At 42.6% G+C, this 18,433-nt stretch overlaps 6 non-coding genes and 1 pseudogene across 7 annotated transcripts; 5 read left to right on the top strand and 2 right to left on the bottom strand.

Moving 5' to 3' along the window:
- The first annotated feature begins 7 nt into the window (after positions 1-7).
- LOC118474450 (ATP synthase protein MI25-like) lies at positions 8-17,593 on the top strand (annotated as a pseudogene). Its single transcript, XR_004854150.1, has one exon. The product of XR_004854150.1 is annotated as an ATP synthase protein MI25-like (transcript).
- Positions 8,587-8,659, top strand: TRNAF-GAA (transfer RNA phenylalanine (anticodon GAA)). Its single transcript has one exon. It is a non-coding gene; the product is annotated as a tRNA-Phe (tRNA).
- TRNAN-GUU (transfer RNA asparagine (anticodon GUU)) lies at positions 10,909-10,980 on the top strand. Its single transcript has one exon. It is a non-coding gene; the product is annotated as a tRNA-Asn (tRNA).
- On the bottom strand, positions 11,608-11,681 carry TRNAD-GUC (transfer RNA aspartic acid (anticodon GUC)). Its single transcript has one exon. It is a non-coding gene; the product is annotated as a tRNA-Asp (tRNA).
- On the top strand, positions 12,409-12,482 carry TRNAM-CAU (transfer RNA methionine (anticodon CAU)). The gene has a single exon. It is a non-coding gene; the product is annotated as a tRNA-Met (tRNA).
- On the bottom strand, positions 15,323-15,394 carry TRNAE-UUC (transfer RNA glutamic acid (anticodon UUC)). Its single transcript has one exon. It is a non-coding gene; the product is annotated as a tRNA-Glu (tRNA).
- TRNAP-UGG (transfer RNA proline (anticodon UGG)) lies at positions 17,444-17,518 on the top strand. Its single transcript has one exon. It is a non-coding gene; the product is annotated as a tRNA-Pro (tRNA).
- Positions 17,594-18,433: the final 840 nt, after the last annotated feature.

Genomic DNA, 18,433 nt, shown 5'->3' with positions numbered 1-18,433 from the left:
CGTTGCTACAGACCGGAATGGAGAATGGCAATAGCATTTGGAAGGGAGTGTTTCTATTTCAATAATTAGACAACAGCCGTCAGTCAAAATACTGATATCCCCCTCGTTCACTTAAGTGGTAAGAAATGCTTTAGGTGAACATGCATGCAGCAATAATTATGTCTTATTCAATTGTTATTGATTCCTACTCCGTACTTGACTATGAGATAGAGGAAGGATCTTATAATTGCTTATATAAGCGAATTCAAAATTCTAAGACATAGGTTTCATTATGCGGGGCGTAGCGAAAGCATTCAACCTTCTAGGACTAAGCCTAAGGCCTATGGTCCCTCAAAAAAGAGAGATCAATCGTTCCTTACTTTACTGCAAGAAAGAACACATTGAAAGCTACAAGCCCTTACACCAGGGATGAAGTAGCTGCTTCGATAGGACCAGGGACACTACCAGACTGAGTTGAGTCTGACACTAGGGAACTTGGATTCATAGTACGTGCTCTACGCGATACACAGACAGATAGAATAGCCGGAGTACGGTAGGAATGGACTGCTGCCAAGCGAGTGGATTTATGAACGAGCCATTCATTTCATTTAAGTAGAACCGCCCCTTCTACGCCGCCTACTTACTTAATAATCAATTGCTCGAGCACTTATTTATCTTTATTTCAAGTAATTTACTGTCTGCTTCGACTGCCCTCAATTCATTGATTCGTATTGCTTTCACTACTCCTACTGATGACTTCGTGACTTTCCTCCTTCTAGGTGCTTCAAATCTACGTTATCAATACGGAAGAGGGCCACCTTACATGAAGCCCGCCCACCTTACGGGAATGGTAGTAGGGTTGTCGAACCGTCGTAGTGAGCGGGGTGTGTTGACAGCTTTCACACGGGCAGGACTACGTGTTAAAGTCGATGGCGAAGAAGAAGACAGGGCTTATCGGGAAGAGGGGGTAGTATGAGTAGGAGGTTTGATTGATTTCATTCCTGAGTCTTCTTTCTTGCATTCCATCGTTACTTGCGGTGCAATCTGGAAGTCTCAAAGCGAGAACTGATTTCACTTCTTCCACTGAATCCCAGGCTTGAGGGCTTCACCCATTTTATAACCCCGGTAAATTATTACTTTATCAGTTTCTGTGCTCATGAGAACTAACAACAGATCGTCACCAGCGTCTGCAAGTACACAAAGGAACTGCTGAGTTATGTAAAAGCCGGTTTCATCCCTTGGTCATTATGGGGCAGTGTCATAGTCTACACTGAGAACAGTGAATTTCATCTCAGGAACGAGATCTATAGTGGCAAGGCGGTAACCGCACAGCATAAAGAACTCCCTAAGAGCATGGAGTGAATATCCTACTCATCATCCTTGAATTAGTAGCCAGCCCAAGCATTGCCGTGTACTTTGCAATATCCGAATGTGGGTCCGTTCAGTTGGAACACGACTTCAAAGCCTTCTGACGAAGGTGGAGATAAGATTACCCGAATGATATAACGCGGATAAATAAAAGGAATGAAGTTGGGATCAGAAATTAGTTGCATTGGTGGTGTGGGTAACCAAAGCTGGGTGCGCGTAAAGATATTGGTAAGGACAATCTCATGCGTGGCATCTGATGCAGTGATAAGGAACTCATTTGAGGTGAGGAGATTTCCGAGTTGATCCAACTGTCCTATCTTTCAATTCGCTTATTGAATTTGTGGGCAAGGACGCATATCTTCAGCTGAGGAAATCTTCAGTGGGCTAAGAGATCCAGGGTTAATCCCTGATGTGGTCACATATAGAATATGAAAATATCAGGATGCTGCGGCGATTCCGCTAGAGCTTTTGAGCTGCATGAAGAAATGTCAAGTTGCTCCTCAGAAAATTAGTAGAATAGTTTCATTGGCCTTCGTCAATGGGACAAACGCTCCAGTGTATGCGTTACAGTTACTGGGAAGCTAGCATTTTTGCTTGTCATGGAATCAAGTCTATTTGTTCGAATGTTCTTTTTTTGGAAAAACCAACCACAAAAAAAGTCTCCCTTTCTCTTGGAGCAGAGCTTCATCATAAAAGTGGAGAGTCACAATGAGATTTAGTGGAATGGATATGAAGGGTATAAATATGCTATTTGCTGCTATTCCATCTATTTGTGCATCAAGTCCGAAGAAGATCTCAATCTATAATGAAGAAATGATAGTAGCTCGTTGTTTTATAGGCTTTCTCATATTAAGTCGGAAGAGTTTAGGTAAGACTTTCAAAGAAACTCTCGACGGGAGAATCGAGTCTATTCAGGAATCATTGCAGCAATTCTTCAATCCTAACGAAGTCATTCTGGAGGAATCCAATGAACAACAACGATTACTTAATCTACGGATCAGCTTGCGAATTTGCAGCACCGTAAAAGTAGTAGAATCATTACCAGCGGCACGCTGTGCGCCTAAGTGCGAAAAGACAGTGCAAGCTTTGTTATGCCGAAACCTAAATGTCAAGTCAGCAACACTTCTAAATGCCACTTCTTCCCGTCGCATCCGTCTTCAGGACGATATAGTCACAGGTTTTCACTTTTCAGTGAGTGAAAGATTAGTATCCGGGTCTACAACTTTGGTAGAAGCTTCTACCGTAGAACAAATTCGAGAGGCCTTCTTATTAGAACCCAGAGACCTAATTCGAGAAGGCTTTATAGTCCTCAGAAAGGTGAGGGTGGGGGGTATCCCGGGACCTGTGGAGACGGGGTGGGCCTGTAGCTCTGAGGATTAGAGCACGTGGCTACGAACCACGGTGTCGGGGGTTCGAATCCACTTCTGAGCGGGCTGGCGGCTCCACCGGGAGCGAGCCTACTGAAGGAAAGTTTTATTGTTGAACTTCTTATCCAATATTTATCTTTTGTTTGGAAAAACCAAACCCACAATCTTTAAGTCTCCCTTTCTCTTTTGGGAGCAGAGCTTCAAAATCAATCAATCTTTTCCATGATCGAGTTTCTTCATTATGTGTACCAGACAGCGACGGATAATGCTAAGTTTTTTTCTATATTACTGAGTATAAGTGTCGTTGCCTCTATCTACCTACTACAAATACTCCGCAATTATGTGCGGATTCTAAAATTAGTGGAGGAAAATAATAGAAAAGAGGGTAAACTGTTGGGGCTCTGCGTGGTACATGAGTTTACCTACTCATGGAGAAGAGGAGTCACCCTAAGACCCATTCATTTTGGCTCGAAAGAGCAAAAGTGCGGAGTAAAAGAAAAAGAATCGGAAGGAGAAGTGTGATAAGCTTTGAATGGGATGGATAGTCAAGAAAAAAGGCACCTAATCTTTACCGTCTCCACTGAGATTTCAGACCAGAAAGGAGTAGACTCTAGTTTCAATTGCGTATAGAAAGAGATTCGTCTTGTAAGAGCGAGCAGGTTGAAGCGCTTAGGCTACTTCAGCTATATGCTTAACACATGCAAATCTAACGAAGTGCTCCTGGACGACTCTTTCTTTGAGATTCCGTAAGTAACCTAGTGCATGTGCCTTTGAAGAAAATGAAATGAAAGCTTTTGAAGCGAAGATTTTTATAAATCATAGCCGGGAATCAATCATGGGCAGATGAAGTCCCCGTGCTGCTTTTCAAAATAAGGCAGAAATGCGTACAGGAAGGATGGGCTCCGGGTCACTCTCTTCACTGATGCTTCGAAGCTTCCACCTTTAACTCGTCAAAGCAAACCTACTGAATGTTGAATCTCGATCGATGTCAGAAACCAACCGTAGAAAGAGAGGTCGAAGCACCTGATCACTCGTTCAGCTCGTTTTTCGCTCGTGCCTGTATGAATTGCATCAGTCATTGTGTTTTGGCGGTGGAGAAGTACAGAAGTAAACAGTGTGTTAGTATTTAGTTGTGCGAAGCGTTGTTGACAAGACTTACTCAACTCACACCTGCTTCCGGTGACAACTACCACTCTCTTATGAATGGGAGGGTAGAGTACCAAGACATAGGGATTAGCCAGCGAAGGCGGTTTATTTAGTACCAAATATACGTATTTTGAATTCTTTTCAGTGATAAGGAAAACTGAAAAGCTTCTCAAACCAGAGTAGGAATTCGATCAATCGCTATCAATGCCAGGAGGCAGATCAAGATTCATGGGAACGAGAACCTTTTCCGAGAAGAGTCAAGCGAGGGATAGGATAGATGAATAGGTTTAAGCCTTTCTCCGCTTTTAGGGATTCATTTACAATTTCTAAGGCTTCGTTTTTCTCCGGCAAGCAGCTAGGGAAGCATTTATTCCCAAGCGATAGGGCTTATAGTTCAGATTGATGCCTTAGTCCACTCGGAAGATAGAACTAATAATGGAAAAAGATATGCTTAAGAACTCCAACAGTAAGTTGATCAGTTACTAATAGTATAGTTCGGTAGGGACGGGAGACAAAACTGCCACTGATGAGAAAGCGATAAGAAGCCTGAAAGCGATTCTTACACAAGATACGATGACAGGAAGATCAGGAATGGAACCGGAGAATATGAAATTGGCTCTCGACCCAGGCCTTGCTTTGTTTACCTGTCCTATCGTATCGAATAAGGTTTCCTAGCCTAGCCCATCACGGTGTCTGCTACCGAAAGAGAGAATAGGTCTAAGGGCAGCATCTACTCGTTCATCGCTTGCCTCACCTCGAAAGAGGCATGGCTTCTCTCTTCACTCACTCGCCTGTTCGCCTGCTTCAATAGCATGGAAGAAGGTGTTCTAAGAGCATAGTTTCACATATCTCTTGATCAATAATTCACTTATAGCTTATAGAAAGTAGAAAGACTCTTATTTCGAAGATCCATATCTAATCCCACTTCGTTCATAGCGACCGCACTTCCCATGCGCGCTCTACTCTTCACTCTTGCTCACCTCTCTTCTTCAACAAGGATTTGCCGTTCCTATCTGTTTTTCAAGGTAAAAGAAGGAGCCGGCCTGGGGCTGCTGTGCCCTTCCTAATGGTTTCATAGCTTTTGCGCGTATCGTAGGATTCGTACGTCTATAAAACGTAGTCCTCTATGGCTATTCCTGAATCGTGGGAAAAGGTATGCGTATACTTAAATTGAATTGATCGTCCGGGTATAGAAATGTGTTCAGTCTCCTTTCTCTTTTGGGAGCAGAGCTGAAAAAGATGGGAAATTCCAATCTTTATGCATAGACAACTACATCCTTGGGTAAAAGGTAGACTCAAAGAGCAGCTCACTAACACAACCTCGACGATTCAATAGCCACGGTCGGACATTGACTTTTTACACTCACTTATCTACATATTGGCAAGTAGCAAGTAATATATATGCTATGCTTAGTACTCGAAAATGAGCTTAGCTTAAAAATGGAATAGGTGTAAACGTCCAGGAAAAGATCTCTAGTTAACAAAACCAATCCTAGACCTAGCAGATAAGGCGGGTAAGAAGCATACTACGCACCCTTGATCCTTTCCCCTCGCTCTGAACCTGTGTCTGCCCTTTACCCTGCAGCCTGGAGGGGAACTTAGACTACTGGCACTTTAGATGGCCGGGCACTCCTTATTTGAACTCCAAAAAGCTGGAAAAAAGAGAAAATCTCGGATAGCCTAACGAGTTTTTTTGCCCTCGAAAAGGGAGCTACTATCCCTGCAGGATTTCCAGAAAACGGAATGTACCTAGGGAACCCTATTGATCAGATCAGAGACTGAACCTAGTGATCTTTCTCCTGCTGGCAAGCATCGATACCTGTCTCCTAAGGAATTGATCTTCTCTTTCATATACCAGGATAGGATATAACCTCGAAGGACTGCAATTGGAAGGAATTAGCACTCACCATAAGCAACCGCAGAGAAGGAAAATGACTGGCCTTAGACGGAGGAAAGAAAGAGGTAAAGATACTAGCTTTTAAGAATTACTGATTTTGGCTTGCCCAAGAGGTCAGATACTGATAAAGGTTATGGATAGTGAATAACTACTTAGGAATAGGCAAATACTCCGGATAGATAGGCAAGAACTATTCCTTATCCATAGTCAAATACAGCTTACGCATAGTTTACTACATCTCCAAAAGAGAACAGAGATAACTACTTAGACTGGCGCTATCAACTACTTGAACTCTATTACAGTCAAAATGGAAGAAGTAACTACTTATGATTATGACATACCTCTTTCAGTAGCATCTACTACTTCAGATATTATACTTTAGGCAAAAGGGATTTAGGAAACTAAAGGATAGTTATTGACAGTATAATACTCTAGAAAGGGAATATGCGCAGAGAAAAGGGTTTTTCTTTCGCCCAAGGCTTTCCTTAGATGACTAACTTGACTTTTCTTACTTAGACACTGGTGAAACTTCCTTTCCTAAACCTGCTTTCCTAAGCTTTTTTGAGAAACTCTAACTAGTCTTTTTTTTTCAAGGTATCTCCATAAGGTATCCTATCTATTACTACTGGTATTGTAAGAACTGCTAGGCCCTTTAGATCTATATCTATCTTACTATCGAAAAGTGCTTCTACTCCTAATAAGCAAATTCGCTATTTTCGTATCATTCCTTCCATGCTCAAGGGCTATTGGGCATTCTCCTAACAGTACTAGGGTATTTAATACCATGATAGAAGTATTAGGATTAAGACTAAAAAGAATACCATTCATACCGAACTATCAAGAATAAGGTGGATTGGCTAAGGAGGCGGAAGTTCCCAGAGAATAGGTCCCGGTCAATCCCAATCCCTCATTCTGAGAATAGTGAGAAAAGCAGTTACTTTATCGTCTAAATGTCGGAAAAAAGGATCCTATCCTCCAGCTGTCCTTCCCTGGAAAATCGAGTTCTTTTTCGTCGTCTGTATGAAATAGAAAAAGTAGTCTGAAGACAAAGGTCGAGGGACAGAAAATACTCCTCTAGGGAGCTCACCTATTGATTTTAGAAACCTATTTATTTTATAAATAAGTCTTGGTTCATAGTCATAGAAAGGATAAGCCTGGATTTCATGCTTCTTACTCACTCTTTCAATGCTATGTCTTTAAGAGATTGAGCTTTCCTATGTCAAGGACGAGATCTTGTGCCCTTCATCGATTGGAGCGGCATTTAATTTAATGCATGGACATGGAACTGTTCTAATCCCATCATACCTTGTGATACACATTTCTGGTAGGCGGGTAAAGATGCCAGGGCGGAACAAAAAGAGTAAAGGATTGGCAAGCAAGTATCAAGCAGAAGTGGTCCACTTTTGGCAATGTTGACTTGGGATGTTTCTTTCCGCTTTGCGAAAAAGGAGTCAGTCTATTATACGATTGATAGCAGTAGCAGCCACCAGTAGAAGTGGTTCATAGGTCAGCCGCTAAGCCTGGAAGTGAGAAGTTCTTTCTAGGCGAACTCTTTAGACTGGCTGGATAGCGAGCACTGGCATACGAGTCCGGGCTGCTGCTAGCGAAACAAAGTGCGAGGGATGCCTATAAAATTTATCCTAAAAGATCTTATTTGAGATAGGTCAGATTGGACTTAGTGGCCAACGTGCCGGGATGGTAGAGTCAATATGGGATGTGGAATTCCAGGAAACGTTCTTATCCGCGCTCACTGATAATGTGAACCTGGCCCTTAGTTTCCTCCAACTGATTCCAGTTTTTTTGAGCCTTTTGAAGTCAGTCCTTAATAGCTAAAAATGCTTTGTGGGTTACCTTGCTTTATTCGGATATGCTTCTTTTCGGACAGGAGGGGCTGATTGACATTCAGGCAATGGCACATGGATTCTATTGAGAAGGGCTGAGATGCGGCGCCTTGAATTAGGTCTCTAATGTAAAGTTAAGTAAAGTAAAAAAAACTCTTCTTTAGACCAGAGGATGGGTATGAATTTAGTTTCTTTAATCGGTCTAGCCTGGGAATGGTAATTGGCAATTTGCGGAGATTCTAAAAGGGTATGGTATAGGTCCGGGGGTCACTTTAATAGGGAGGTTGTAGCTGCTTTGGTGAAGGTGGCTCGTCATGGGTTGAGCCGGTCGATGTGCCGGGGCGGCTGATTATACCCTTGTTGGAATTGAGGAACATAACCCGGTGTGGGTTGGGAGGTGAAACACAGTCGATCTTATGATGATCCAATCAATTGAAAAGTGATACGCTTTCTTGGTTTGGTAAAAGCGTTCTTAAGTTTCCGTTTTTAGACGTACATCACGATATCTTTTTCTTCCTCATTCTTTCTTCGTTAGGTTCAAGTCTGACGAGAATAAAGAGAGAATCCCATTCTACATGTCAATACCGACAACAATGAAATTTATAGTAAGAGGAAAATCCGTCGACTTTCTATTCAAAATCGTGAGGGTTCAAGTCAAGTCCCTCTATCCCCAATAAAAAGCCCATTTTACTTCCTAACTATACTATACTATTGTACCAACCTCTATTTTTCATTAATGGTTCAAACAAGATTCACTATCTTTCTTATTCTACTCTTTCACAAACGGATCCGAACTTACTTCTTTGGATCTTATCCCATTCATACAAATGAACATATTATAGTATAGTATAGGCAAGTAATCCCTATTATTAAGTAAGTCATTATCATTATCCTGACATTTACTAAGTCCAATTTTAGAATACTTTTTTCTTTTTTAGTCCCACATAGATACAAGTACGTACTCTACTAGGATGATGCACAAGAAATGGTCAGGATAGCTCAGTTGGTAGAGCAGAGGACTGAAAATCCTCGTGTCACCAGTTCAAATCTGGTTCCTGGCACAGAAAAAAGGATCTACCGAATAGGTATTGATACAAATTACTCGAGATGGATTGGGATACATATTCTAGAATAATATAGAAGGAGTATTATTTTTTAATCTAAATCTAAATCTAAGTAGATAAATCTCTAAATAGAGACACTTCTTTTTCTTTAGGGTCAAAATCTCGGGTTATTTTCTTTTAATAGAGTTGTATCTCTCTGACCAATTACAAGGATAGAGGTGGGGATACCACAATCGGGTAGATACAACTAAACTCATGGAAAATCCCAATAAATCCATAAATAGAACAACTGAAAAGATACAAAACATGGCAAACACTCCATACTCCTCATGGTCGGATTATTCTTCAAGGTCGGACTTACCCAAAACTACAGCAATATCAAACATATGTTGCAAACTGATGAAGAGAGCATTCTTAACAGCTTTGCTAAAATCAACATGTATAAGCAATCTTTACTTGCTAAGAAGCTGTGCGATAGAGTTTTCCATAATGAATATAAAGTATTACCACAAATGGAATACACCAATGAGACTGCTTTCAGTTACTATACTATATAGATAGACCTATATGGAGTCTCGAATGTATATGATTTGATAGAAGAGTTTCATGAATTGCCTCATGTTTTAACATGCTGCGGTCAAACCCTTATTTACGACGGTGAGATATTATCTCAAAAAAATACAAACATTCGTTTAGTAGCTAAAAATGCATGGGAGAGGTTAGGAGATCTTAGAGACGATCCAATAAGAGATCCTGTTATTGATACTATATATGAAGGGGCAGACTATCCCCATAATGAGTTTTTATCACGAAAACTGAAGTGGGCCGAGGATTGAAAGGTATTTTGTTGGATACAATACAGTATTTTCTAGTGCTATAACGCAAGTTAGAACTTGCACTTTTAACAAATCAAACAATAAGTTTGTCTGGGGTATGTTTAATATCCTTGTATTAATGGGGATAGGAGTTGTAGTTTGGTACAGGTATGTTCAGTGTGATAACCCTTTTATTATCCCCCAAGAAATAGCTCACCCATTGGCAAATTTGAATGCTTTTAAGAACCCAGAAGCCGTTATTAATGGTTACAAGAGGGTGACTTTCTTGATCAATAAAGACATAGTGAATACTGTTCTTATCTTAGTACATTTATGAATGATCCAACCTTTCCTTTACGGAGGTTTTTAACGTTAACCAAGCCGAGAACATGGATAATAATGTTGCTATGAAGCGAGTGTCGGCACTGCCATCATGGTAGCAAGCTTTATAGCTACCAATGCGTTGGTTTTACCAACCCCATAAGATGTTTGGTAGAATACAATAATGATTATTCATATAGGGTTCCATGCAGATTCAACAATGACTGTTTCCCTTATTCTTTTACAGTAAGAATTTAGAAGAGGATTTACAAGCGTATTCTAATAAATTGAGCACACATTTCGTTGAACGGTTGGTTTCCTGTATAGTGAGTTCGAGTCTAGGTTACTGTACCTAAGATGGATTATATAGCCTAAGTCGGGGAACAGCTGAGTAGATATTAGCTTTAACCATAGCATCCTTGTGCATCAAATGGGTAGCAGTTTCATACTGTGACCCTTTATAGCTATAAATTCGTAGTGGTAGGCCGCGGGCTTTCCTGTTAATCAACCCCCGAACTAGGTGTGTTATCGAAAAGTAATCTCTGTCTGGGTTAGACCCTTTTGGAGTAAGAGAATGTATAGTCGAGGAAGACAAAACAGAAGTGGTGAAAGCTGACAAACTAAAACCGTTAAATAGTTTACTTCTTTTATTAAGGAAAGACGATGTCAACTGTTAGCTATGAATGTTTAAGGCAATCAGGTTGAAGGGATAAATGTTCAACCTCAGGTAATACTTTCTGTGGAAAGCAGTTGAGATTGTGATAAAGGTTGAGTAGTCATTGGTTGGAGGGATTCCAGTCTTTTAAGGATAAAGAATTCAGCTATTTCATTTCTAGGAGGCATTTCTATTTAGATTTCAAATAAAACCCTAACCTAAAGGCAGACTAAGACTAAATACTCCCCTCCCACCATTAAGTGAGATATTTGCCAACCCATTCTTTATTAATCCCCGCCGCCCCCCTTGTCCTGTCCTGGGGGCTCCCCGGCCGGGGAGGCAAAGGGGATTGCTATCGTCACCCTTTCTCCCGGAAAAGAGAAAAAGTGACTAACTTTTTTTCTTTTCGGTTGGTTGGTCCAAAGAACGAGAGTCAGCTTCCTTAAGTCCGTTCTTCCTCAGTAGCTCAGTGGTAGAGCGGTCGGCTGTTAACTGACTGGTCGTAGGTTCGAATCCTACTTGGGGAGATTTGATTCATTCTGAATTCGAATTGATAGTTATCGCTTTTCTGACCCTGTCCTTCTCCTTTTTCTTTTCTAAAGACGCAGCAGAATCGTCAAACGGGACATAAAAAGTGGGAAGTTGATTGTAGGATTTCTATTCCTCACTCTCGTATAGGTGAACTTGGTTCGTTCAATGAAAAGGATCCACTGGGAATGAATGGGAAGACTGGGGTAGTATCTTCATTAGCCGGAAGGAATTAGTCTCCACTAGCGTAATTCGAAGAACGAACAAGAAAAGGCGTCACTGTTTAGGTAGGAGGATGGATGGATGTGGTCCAATGGCTAAAGCTCTGCCAGCTTCTTGTAGACTGGCAGTCTCCGAGAGGAACCTTAACCCCCCGGGGGGAGGCCGGGTGGGATGGTATACTTTTTTTTCGCCACAAGTGGGAACTCAGTCCTTGGTAAGACACAAGGGGGGAAGGAAGATCTTCACTCATTCATTTTCATTAAGTGCCTGCGGTGAGACGCGACCCACAACAAACGAAGGGGGTGGAGGGAGACCGAAGAAGGAACAATTGTCTTGAATGCTACGCTGGGATCAGCAGCTTCCAGTGAAGACAAAATGAGTCGGGCAGGAAGAGGAAGATCGTGCGGGGAAAACGGGGTTCGAACCCGCGACTTCTGGCGTGACAGACCAGCACTCTAACCAACTGAGCTATTTCCCCCTTTCGTAACTACTGTCGATTCAACAGTCACCTACCGGTTACCTTTGTAACTATACCAAAACCAAAGTAGCTGTACAACAGAATGCCCTTCGCCTTTAGTACTTTTTTTTTCTTTTGACGACAAAGAAATGGCTCTGCTCGCTTAGACTCGGGGCTCCGCGCTCTATCAGCTATCAGTTAGTTGGCGCTACGCGCGACTTCAGTTGACAAAAGCGAACAAGATAGCGCTAGCGCCCGCGGAGAACTTTCGTTTGTTCGCCTTCTAAAAGGCCTACTGACCTGCCGGTGAAAAGCCGGTTACAAAATAAATAATAAGACGTAGGTAGTGCAAAAGTACCAAAACAACTGAAGCCTACATCCCACTACGTCTGGGTTCCCCCTTCCTATGAACCTTGAGTCAGAGGTCTTACCTTGAGTCAATAGGTAGGGTCAACTATACCAAACCAAAGTGGAAGGGCCACTATCTAAGCTATTAGTGGGCTGGTTTGAACTATTGATTTACTGAATCGAGTGAAGCTGTGTTGCGTAACAAGACTATAGGTCGCCAAGGCCTAGAAGTACAAGTGGTCGCCCTAACGGCCACTCTCAAACTCACTACTTGAGTGACGAAAGTCACTTAGCTTCTTTAATAGGGCTTGCCCTCCGGGGCCCCGGGAAGAGGAAGAAGGAGATAGAGCAAAGGGTCTCCTCTTTCTGTCCGCTCTTCCCGGCATGTAGAGATCCGATTGGGCTTATAGTTTAATTGGTTGAAACGTACCGCTCATAACGGTGATATTGTAGGTTCGAGCCCTACTAAGCCCATCTGACCTGCTTAATCAATGACTCCGGTAGTCACCTGAACCACTCTCTCGGATAGCCCACAGCCTCTCTTCTGGATGCGAAAGAAGATTCGATCAACGTACAAGGTTTGCCTTCTTGTGATGTGAGAAGGAGGGTTCTTAATTGTGTTCTCAGTGCAAAAGGAGTCTGGTTCAGTGAGTCTGAAGAGAGAGAAGATCAGTAGAGCAGTTCGGGGCTTTGGGATTTGCCTGATCGACCCCTACCAGTGTATTAAATGAAGATTGACATTCGTATGTACAATTTACCGGTTCTTCCTCCCGAATTGAGACCCATTGTTTATAGGTCTGGGGATAAAGTAAAGTATCGTAAAGTTAAGTTAAGTATCGTAAAGTAGTTGACAAAGCAAGTAGGAATAGGTCATGTCACAGATAGGCAAGTATAGAAGCAGGAGAAGCTGATAGACATTTGTGAATAGCAAGGCCAAGCTGTATACATATAAGCATTTTAAGGAGTTGTTTGTTGGCATATGGTTTGTTGTCACCACGGGATGCTTATTGTTGAGAAACATAAAAAAGGTAGGCATATTGTTCAGTTCACGTTTAGGTCAGTATAGAAGTAAAGCACGAGATAGGTGTTTACAAGCTAGCTAGGGTTTCTAATAGGTATAAAAGGGTAAGCTAATAACCAAGTAGTAGGGATAGGTCAACGCAAGTCACGGGTAGCCAAGAGAGACGTATTTAAGACTTTTAGTTCCAGGATAGGCAGTCATGTCAAGTAAAGTATAGCTTAGATAGTTCCTATAGAAGTATAGCTAGCCAAGTGACTAGGTTTAGCGGAGATAGAAATAGCGGGCGAGATATCAGGAGACAGGACTAGGACTTTGAACGAAGCAGGAATCTTGTCCTTTCTTTCCGCCCACCCAACTATAATAAGAGTTAGAAAGCTCAATCCAAGACATGAAAGCGGATAACCAAGGTAGTGTAGTCATTGGTTGGAGGGATTCGCCTACTGGTGGGAGGCTGGGAAAACATATTCAATCTCGTAGTGAGGAATGCATTTGAAGAGGGATGAAGGAGAGTTTCTGATTGAACTCCACCACACTGTTTGAATTAGAACTGGTTGCGGTTGCAGTTTGGGAAGGAGAGAAACCATTGCTCCTAGGTTTAGGGCTCAAGAGGGCACAATTTTCTTTTATGGTGGTATTCTTTTCTTTTCCTCTTACCTCCCGCTCCGTGGATCTGTGCTACAGCTCTACCTAGGATGACCTTCTATTATCATGTTATGTCCCTCAGCTCCCCATGTGGAGTCACAACCTACGTGCTATATCTGGAACATGAAAAGTGGTTTTCTAGAGCAGATTAGAATTTCTTCACCGTATCGTATGAGGTAGTACTAGCTTTCATCTCATCTGATGTTCGCCTAGTCCTAAGCAGCAACAAAGATTAGATAATCTGTAATATTGAAAATGGAAAGAGAAGGGATGCAAGGGTATCCCTTCTCTTTCTTTTTTTCTTCTGCTAATCCGGCTTGGCTTGGCCCTGCTCTTTACTGAACTTCAACAACAACCTGATCCCTATCTGTTAATCCGATTCGTGGCCCTGCTGCTTTCGTTGCTAGCACTTCCGTTTTCTTCGAAGGGCTGGCTTTCCTATGAATTGGAATTCCTTGCTTCTTGCTAAAACCGTGCCTCCTTTCCGAGTTCCTGCTTTCAAACTAGTACCCACCCAGATGAAAGGAGAGTACGGCTGAAGGCAGGGCCAGTCAGTGCATTTTCTTGCTTTTTCACACTAGGATGCTTTGCTTGACAAGGGCTATCGTTGCAAGCGTTCCTCTTTCAATTCAAAGTATCACGAGCAAAGAACATTTGTAACTAGTTTTCCTCCGTCCACCATGGAATGAAGATGATCAAATCAAGGATTTGAAAGGGAAGTAGGGTTTACTACTTGCCAACCAGGAAGGTAGGACTTACTCGGATAGGGAGCTCGGGGAGCAAGCAGTAGAAAAGCAAAATAGCGAAGACAGGGAAATGGGGGAAGGGGAAGTTCTTGGTTGAGTGCGGTTGTTCTCCGATAATCCGGTTGAGAACTTTTCCAGCGATGCAGAGGAGAGATCATTTACAAAGAAAGCTATGACTAGGCTAGGATATTCTTCATAAAGATACTCTGGACAGGATCATCGATTCGCTTCCATGGTTGAAAGTAGTGGGACTGCCACATAATACAATGAAAATGAATTCATTCTCGGTTGAGCAGGAGATTCTGATCCAGAAGATGCCGCAGAAGACTTTGAAACGGTTACAAATGGATTGGCTCACTCCGCTCTAGATTTGGTTATGCCAGCCATAGGCAAAAGTGAGAAACCTCACCCTCGGGAGAAAGGAATATGCCTCCTACTAGAAGCGTTGGCCAAGGAAATACCCCCGTATGAGCTGCTTTCGGCAATGGGTGCTGCGGTCAACTAGACCAAAGAGGAAGGGCTACTACCTCCAGCTCCAGTTATTAGTGGGCTTTTTTCTCTATGGGAATACTTAATCGAATTCAGCCGTTTTTCCGAAGAAAGAAGACTCCTCTCTATGGGGCAAGGCATAGAAGTACAAGTGGGAAAACGAGGAATGGGGCGTCAAACTGTTGGAAATAAATGGGTTAGTTAAGTGCAAAGCTGATGGGTCTGTCGATAGATAGTTGGCTCGCTTAGTAGCAAAGGGATCCGGGTAGGTAGATTAGAATGAGACATTCGTTGAAAGAAAGGCCTAGTCTGACGCTTCCTAATTGAATGAACTGATCGAACTTCTTTTCTTCACTCCAAAGCAAGGAGATTATATGATAATCAGCACCAACGATTTGAAGGCCAGGATGAAGTAATATCCCTTACGGGAATCGAACCCGTGTCTTCGACATGAAAAGACGATGTCCTAACCACTGGACGAAAGGGACCAAAAAGCAATTCTTCATATACCTAAGAAAAGAGAAGAGAATAGAAGTGGTTCCTTTTCTTTCTATACGAAATTCGACGATTTCGTTTGTGTTCATGTTGGCGATTTCAGATGTGAATGAGGCCGGTCGTCTCCCCTTCCTACGGGTTCCCAGTGACACATCAACCACGCCCCTTCCTTTTCTCCGATCATAAATAACCTGATCTCTTTCTTTGTCTTTCATCCCCTTCTTTCTAATTCAAAAAAGAAAGGGGGGGCGGTAAGGCGCCTATGGTTTGACAGGCAGGCTCGCAACTTACAAAGGGCACTCGCTGCTCGCAGGCCTGCTCTTTCTATTATGATTTCTATGTCTATGAAAGCTCCTTTGACTCCAGCCCCATAAGCTATTCTTTCACCAGCACCTACGAGACGACTATTGCTATTATTTTGCATTGCCATTCTTCTGGATACTTCGAGGGGATCTGTAAAGAGAAGAAATGGACAAAAAAATGAGCTAAAGCCAAGCGAACAACTCGAGTGAAAAAGCCAGGAAAGAAAAGCTCTAACTTGAGTAAAAAAGCCAATAACCAAGATAAAAAAAGCTCGGCGAGCGAGTAGGTTAGGTAAAAGACACTAAGCTAAGATTAAAGGTAAGTAACTAGTATCGATCCACGGGAGCAAGGAACAAGAAAGGTCTTGAGCTGCCAAGAAGAATGTACCTGGGTCGGGAGCAGGGGTTGGTGGAACAACTGGACAAGCCTAAGTATCTAGCTTTGCTCACCTTGTTGAAACTAGCCCCGTTGCAATAGAGAAATCCTTTCCCGTTGAGAATGAACAGCTTTACCATTCCACTGTCTTTGCTGGAACTGCTGTCCTCACTGAACTAACTGCCCGTTTCACTTGTCCCGTAGCTGGCTTGGAATAAGAAAAGTCTTTTCTTCCTTCCCCGAAAGGAAGAGTTTTGGGCTTAAGGCATAATTGCTCTATTGCGGCTACCCTTGCTATGTTATCCGATGCTGTTCACAAAGCGGCTCTTACTATAGCTATAGACCCGGCTATCTCCGAGTTGAAATTGAACCCAGCCCCGTCCATCAATCCAGAGCTCAAGACAACCGCGATACTTAAATCGCTCAAATAGCCAGCCACCTTAGACGGACACAGCCATTAGAAGAAGAAACGGAAACTCGATGGAGTACCAGAGATCCTCGACAAAGAAAGTCCCGATTCGAGGAACGGAATACATTTCCTTGATTGAAAAGACCGGTAAGAGAAAAGAAAGTAAGCATAGTCTTCTGAAAAGACCGGGAACCGTTTGATTTTCCGTCAACGAAGAACAAAAAGTAACGCTGTGCAAACTCATCTGATCCCTGTTTGGGACTTCTTCTTCATGTCACGAGCCGGAATCGAACCGTAAAATGATCATTCATTCAAAGTAGACTTTTGTCATAGGGCAAAGGAGCTTAGAAGGGTGATGTAGGGAAGTCGTAAGGGATGACCTTAGATGTTGTATGACGGAACGATGACTTAATGCTTCCATTTTTGCTTGAGAAATGACGTAGGTGATAGACTCACTCCTTCTTTCCATTTTTGATTGAGAAAGCGTCTGGCCCAAAGAGGTCTACAGTAGTGCCTTGCGAGGTCGTAGACCCGGTAACCCATCGTTCGCCTAAGATCGAAAATGCGATGTGACATCACTCTTCATTCAGTTCAGTCCATTTGCTTAACACATGCATGTCCAAAGAGATGGCGATGATCTGTCAAATCGAGATTGTGTGGGTGTTCAGTGGATCAAACCCTGTATTAATGGTTCTGGCAGGCTGCTGGCGTGGGACTTCTTTCGCTGGGCCCTTTGGACTCTAAATCCTTCCGGAGTGAGTGGTTCGATTCCACTCTCAGAACGATCAAGTCATTCCGAAAGAAAATGCAAGTGAAACGAGACGAGAATCAAATAAAATTGTAGGCTTATTTCCTAAAAGCGGTGGTTCTCGCCTCCCTGTGCCGCGGGGTGGGCGACTGCGGTTCGAGTCTTTTTCGATCGGGTAGATCCATACCATATGTTCCGGGGGGGAGACGAGGTGTAGCGCAGTCTGGTCAGCGCATCTGTTTTGGGTACAGAGGGCCATAGGTTCGAATCCTGTCACCTTGATGTGGTATTCACAGGGGCCGAAGTGCAAAGCCCCGTAGCCTATCCGTGGTCGGGAAGGCAGGCGAAAAGCACGCACCAAAAAAAAAGAAAGCTATAATTTTCTTTTTTCTTTTCTTCTTTCGTGTTTGAAACCCATTATCAGGCTTTTGCTTTTGATATTCTATATCTATCTAATATTATAAAGCTATTTCACTGGTTTGATTTACATACCTCAGTCATGTTATTTGTCTAGCCTTCAATCAGAATAGCCTCTCCACCGGTTCCGAAGATTCTTTCGGCATCAATGTGCTTTTGGAATCTTCCTATGAAACAAATAACATTCAGGAACTGTTTAGGACAGAACAGGCCGCAGATCAGTAGAAAGCGAGCTTTTTTCGCGTATAGCCAAGCCAACCTCGAAGCCCAATTAGCGCACGGGCCCTCAACTCAACCCTGGCGAGTACGCTAACTTGGTCAGGGAGCATTTAGACGGTGCAGTTAGTATTGACCACTACCGCCAAGTCCATAATTCCTAAATTGATGAAGTACACATAATGGAGCTCAAAAGCCGATTACAAAATATACTTTTTTAGCATCTTGAAACCGCACATAATAAATATTATGAATGAATCACCTTACAATAACATACGAGAGACTGCTTTCGATTTTTTCGAACAACAAGTCGAACCCAATGAACAATTCCATTCAAAGGAATGTTCTAGAGGGGGCCCTTTTCCGCTATATTCGCGATATTGAACAAAATGGAAGAAATTCTTCACGATTTCTAGAGTTCCGGGATTACTTCACTGATATCGATTTTTTCCTAAGCACGGCCTCTACTCTAGGTTAGTTCAAAGTGTAGTACAACGAACTATCGATACACCGAAAACGAGTAAAGATGGGTACATAAAATGAAGACATCGTGGATTACCCAAA

This window comes from Zea mays, unplaced genomic scaffold (genome assembly GCF_902167145.1).
Source record: "Zea mays cultivar B73 unplaced genomic scaffold, Zm-B73-REFERENCE-NAM-5.0 scaffold_279, whole genome shotgun sequence".
Lineage (NCBI taxonomy): Eukaryota > Viridiplantae > Streptophyta > Magnoliopsida > Poales > Poaceae > Zea > Zea mays.
Note: the sequence above shows the minus strand (reverse complement) of the source record. Positions and strands in the feature narration are given on the sequence as shown.